The sequence below is a fragment of the Alosa sapidissima genome, chromosome 4 (genome assembly GCF_018492685.1).
Source record: "Alosa sapidissima isolate fAloSap1 chromosome 4, fAloSap1.pri, whole genome shotgun sequence".
Lineage (NCBI taxonomy): Eukaryota > Metazoa > Chordata > Actinopteri > Clupeiformes > Clupeidae > Alosa > Alosa sapidissima.
In genome coordinates this window covers 19,029,466-19,035,104 of record NC_055960.1, presented here as the reverse complement: position 1 = coordinate 19,035,104, position 5,639 = coordinate 19,029,466, and positions in this window count along the sequence as shown.

Here is a 5,639-nt window from a genome sequence, read left to right as displayed (position 1 = left end):
TGCCCTGAATGGCTTCATTGGAGGGGAGTGAGGAACCAGTGATGCGTTGGGCAGATTTCACCACCCTCGGCAGTGCTTTTCGGTCATAGGCAGAGCAGTTGCCATACCAAACTGTGACACAGTTGGTGAGAATGCTCTCGATGGTGCAGCGGTAGAAGTTCACCAGGGTCTGAGGAGACAGGTGGACCTTCTTTAGTCTCCTCAGATAGAAGAGACATTGGTGAGCCTTCTTGATCAGGGTAGAGGTGTTGAGGGTCTAAGAGAGATCCTCAGAGATGTAGACACCCAGAAACTTGAAGCTGGTGACACGCTACACCTCAGTCCCGTTGAGATGGGTGAGTTTATGCTAGCTTTAGACTTCCTGAAGTCCACAATGAGCTCTTTGATCTTCTTTGTGTTGAGAGGTTGTCGTCAGTGCACCACGATGTTAGGTGCTGGCCCACCTCCCTGTAGGCCCCAGTGTTGCCACAGTTACCTTGAACAAGCAATCTGATTACTGATTACTCCTTTAAAAAGTAACTTAGTTACTTTACTGATTACTTGATTTTAAAAGTAACTAAGTTAGATTACACGTTACTTTATTAGTTACATTCAGCATCTATAACAATACCCCAGCCGCCTAACATAAAAATGACAACCGGTTTTGCCAATACTCACTTTATTGGAAGTGCATTTTAACAGTAACATGAGACATTCCAACCTGCAAAAAGTAATTTCAGGGAGGTATCCTGAAGCCCCATGCCCCCACCCCCCACTTTAGCTTACTGAAATACAGATGAATATGTTTGTAATGTCTAGTCAGTACACCAATTAAGATAGAAATAGATAAATATTATTCATCTTAAATTAAATTAAGAAAGTCCAATGTGCTTGAGGGTGATCAAGCATAAGACGCTTGTAGTGACAGGGCCAGGACTGGTAAGGTGCTAAAGGGAGTGAGTGTCATGGTGAAGGTGCAAAAAGTAGTCCAACCATAGTCCTATAGTTATGTGTGCATGGCAAGGTGCTCAAGAGAGTGAGTGTCATGGTGAAGGTGCAAAAAGTAGTCCAACATTAGTCCAACAGTGCAACAGTGCAAGAGTAAGGTCTAGAGACCAGCATAAATAATATGGACAAGGCCCCGGCCATGGCGCGACTGGCTGGGGCACCTGCACCGTACGCCGGCGACCCGGGTTCGATTCCCGCCCCGTGGTCCTTTCCGGATCCCACCCCGACTCTCTCTCCCATTCAACTTCCTGTCATTCTTCACTGTCCATAAGGCATAAAAAAAAAGGCTAAAAAAATAAATAAATAAATAATATGGACAAATAGGAGAGTAAAGTATAATGTAGACAAGGTAAAATAAAAAACTATTTCAGTGCAAGAACAGGTTGAGGTAATAGTGACAGGGCCGGACAGCATTCATTCAGTATTGTAGCAGAGCCAGCCTTCCTTACCAGCCTGTCAAGTCGCCCAGCATTCTTCTTCTTTGTGCTTCCTCCCCAGCATACCACTGCATAGAAGAGGGCGCTGGCCACAACAGACTGGTAGAACATCCTGAGGAGCTTACTGCACACATTGAAGGACCGCAGCCTGCTCTGTCCTTTCTTGTAGAGTGCATCAGTTTATTGTCCAGGTGGAGACCCAGATACTTTTAGGTGCTTACCACCTCCACATTGACCCCATCAATGGAGACTGGTAGCAGAGCGGGCTTAGACCTGCGGAAATCCACCATCTCCTTGGTCTTTGAAGTGTTGAGTTGAAGGTGATTGAGTTTGCACCACTGCACAAAGTCCTCCACCAGGCTCCTGTACTCCTCCTCTTGCTCGTCCCTGATACACCCCACAGTTGCAGTATCATCAGAAAACTTCTGCATGTGGCATGACTCGGTGTTGTAGCAGAAGTCAGATGTGTACAGGGTGAACAGGACTGGAGAGAGCACAGTTCCCTGTGTCGCTCCGGTGCTGCTGATCACAGTGTCAGAGAGGCAGTTCTTCAGTCTGAACTGTGGTCGCTTGGTCAGGTAATCTGTAATCCAGGTTACCAGGTGAGCGTCCACACCCATCTGCAAGAGCTTGTCTCCCAGTCTGAGGGGTTGGATGGTGTTAAAAGCACTTGAGAAATCAAAGAACATGATTCTCACAGCACTTTTCCCCTTGTCTAGGTGAGAATGTGTCCTGTGTAAAAGATAAGTGATGGCATCGTCCACGCCCACTTTCTCCTGGTATGCAAACTGTAACGGGTCTAGTGCATGGCGTACCTGGGGTCTGAGCATACCTAAGACCAGTCGCTCCATTGTTTTCATCACATGTGATGTTAGAGCGACAGGCCTGAAGTCATTAAGCTCACTGGGGTGTGGTTTCTTGGGGACGGGGGTGAGACATGATGTCTTCCACAGTGTTGGAACTTGTCCGAGACGTAGACTCCAGTTGAAGATGTGCTTCAGTGGCTCCCCCAGTTCAGCAGCACAGGCCTTGAGCAGCCTTGGACACAGTCTGTCAGGCCCGGCTGCCTTCCGAGGATGAAGCTGTAATGATGGGGGGGATGAGGGGAGTGGAGGGTGAGGAGGAGGAGGGGTGCTTCTGAGAGGGTTGTCGTGTGGCTAGAGACTGATGGCCGTTGGCTGAAGCCATTGTTGCCGCACTACTTGTGGTCACCATGTGGGGGAGAGGTGCGATAGCCTGATCAGCAGTGATGATGGAGGGGGGGAGGGGAGGGGGGCAGCATCTGGGGTCTGTGTATCTGATGGCTGTTGACTGAGGTCGTTGTCACCTCCTTGTTCGTGGTCGCCATGTGGGGGAGGGGTGCAATATCCAGTGATGGTGGGGGTGAGTGTTGCACTGGTAATGAGGTGGGGTGGGGGCTGGGGGATGGGCAATCGAACTTGTTGTAAAAGTGGTTCAGCTGTTTCGCTGTGGTAATTGTGGTAATAAAATATGTAGGTTTTGGCAGTTTGGACTTTCCATGTAGCCTTGGCAACTAGCCATCTATATGCCTGAATAATATGCAAATATAATGTGACTCACCTCAAGTCTTTTGCAATGATTTAACCCGCCACGGGCAATGCTAAAGTCATCTGATTGGTTGATTTAGCGAAACAGGCCAATGCTGTCTGCTTTCTGTCTTGGATGCGCTTCAGGCACACACGCACCCTCTCTCTCCCTCTTCTCGTGTGCGCGCTACACTCAGATGCACACGCTATTTGAAGTTTCGTCTCGCATCTCTAGATTCCGGGACATTTGAATTTGTGTGCTATCAATATTCGGAAGACTCCCGGAACTTCCTAGCTAGACAGCACTTTGTCGCCAGCACAGAGTGTAGGCTACAACATACCTTAATGTTGTCATGTTTAGCTGACACAAATTCAAAATAATGAATTTCCAGTTAGAAAACGTGCATCTTTCTCCTCCCTCCATTGTTGTTTACGTTTGTGTCGCTGCATTGTATTACACGTGAGTAGGCTAAGCCTTATGCTGAAAACGTGAGCATAGCCTAGTCTACATGACATTAATCCATGAGACAAGAAGAAAATTACAAAAATAGTAACACACAGTGACTTGGATAAGTAACTTTAATCTGATTACTGGTTTGAAAAAAATAGTAACGTGTTCGATTAGGCTACTCATTACCGAAAAAAATGGTCAGATTAGAGTAACGCGTTACTATGGCCGTCTCATCGTTGTTGTTGATGAGACCAATCACCGTAGTGTCGTCTGCAAACTTGACAATGGTGTTAGAGCCATGTACAAGTGTGCAGTTGTCGGTGAAGAGGGAGTAAAGAAGATGGCTCAGCACACATAGAGATGGCATCCTCTGTGCTCCTGTTGATCCTGACCAAACAACAACCACCAGTAAATTAAAACTGACCCTAAAGCAGGTCAGACTGAGGGAGCGAGTTTAGAGAACGAAGTGTCCGCGGTGCTTCTTTATATTTTGCAGAGAGGCACTGATGTGATTTCCATTTAATCAAATGTTAGTCATTCAGATTGTTAATCATTAGGCCCTACTGGAAAATGACTCCTCTTAGGCCTAGGCTCATGTATAAGGTAGTCAAAAGAAAGTTTGGTTGATCGTCCGCATAGTCCAGTGTGCATTTGAAAGACTTTCTTTTTCAGGTAGCGCAGGGACTGTTCCTCTTGGGATTGGAACACTTGGAGGAGAGGTATTGTAAATTGAGTTCAACACATATCTCCTGAATTCATACCATTTATTTGTTGCCTTGCTCGTAGTTGTGTTATTAAACTTGATGGATGGTTGTTTTTAGCACCATCTTGGTTGTATCTTCTCATCAAATCACACTGAACATGTTTCGGGAGCTTCCACCGTGGTCTCTAAAATTTCATAATCACATAGACATATAGTTACATTAACCATCATCAGGGGTGGGCAACCTTTTCTCTTAAAAGGGCCAGAAGTAAAAAATAAATCTGTCTGGGGCCGCAAAGATGTCGGAACCATTTAAAAGAAATCAGTTTAGAGTCATGGCTTAATCGCCATAAACGCCTCTGCATATGTGGTGTATTGTACAGTATAATACATTCACTAACTGTTAATGTGTTGGGATAGCTTGAAGCTTATGAAATTGCCAGAAATATTTTATAACTTCCATTTTTAGAGAAAGCCAGGGAGCCACTAGAGAGAAACTAAGGGCCGCATGTGGCCCTCGGGCCTCATGTTGCCTACCCCTGATCTAGATTGACTCGTTTTTGTGACCACTAGGGGGCACTGTTTGCTTATTTTACTCAGAGACATCATTTACGTTCTCTGTCCCTCATTTTCTTCTATTGTGTAATCAGTGTTTTAAAATGCTTCTATGCCTTTTCAAAAACATTTGCTGTTTCATATATAATTATTTTGTACTTAACTGTTAAAATTCTCTGGTCCAGTTAGCCAGTGTCACCAGTATTTCCTGGTGGTGAATTTTGTCACTAGTCCCAGATGGGGGCAGTACGACCTAACAGGGGAGGCGCCTGTATGTGTCTCTTACCAAAGGGTCATGCAGTAGTTTTCAGCACAGTGTGCTAGTGTTAACCAACGCAGGGCCATCCGCAGTTGTTCATCTAGAATTTCATAGATTGACAGCAGAACAGTTATTGGACTTTTGCAGGCTTTGTGCAGGACTATACAAAATCAAATTCCAGACATTTGACCACACTTGCTTTTAAATAAGGAATGATATGAAAGAAATCCCACTTGTTGTTTGGCTGGGATGGTTTGCTCATTTCAGAGAGGTGTTAAATTCCTTGTGCTATAAGTATGGGATTTCCCAAAGCAGCCAATCAACAACCAAGTCTATTTACCATCAAATAACAAAACCGGCAACAAAGCAACCATTGCAGGCAAAAAACATCACCAACAGAGCAGCCAACGTGAGCATTTCACTGGGGTGCTATCAAGCCAAGATATAATATTGTGAGATGAGAAGTATTCTTTTTCTACCTTATGGCTGTCCCTAAATGACTTGGAAGAGAGAAGAAGGACAATCTTTGGCACTATTAGCGCTAAAATATGTTCATGAATTATTCATGTAATTTTATTTATCCCCAACAGCACCCCCCATCCCTGCACCCCCACCAATCATATCAGTCCATAAGGAGACAAAGGATTAAACCAAATGTAGCATGTATTTTTGTTGCCTGTTTCTAACATTTACAGAGGTG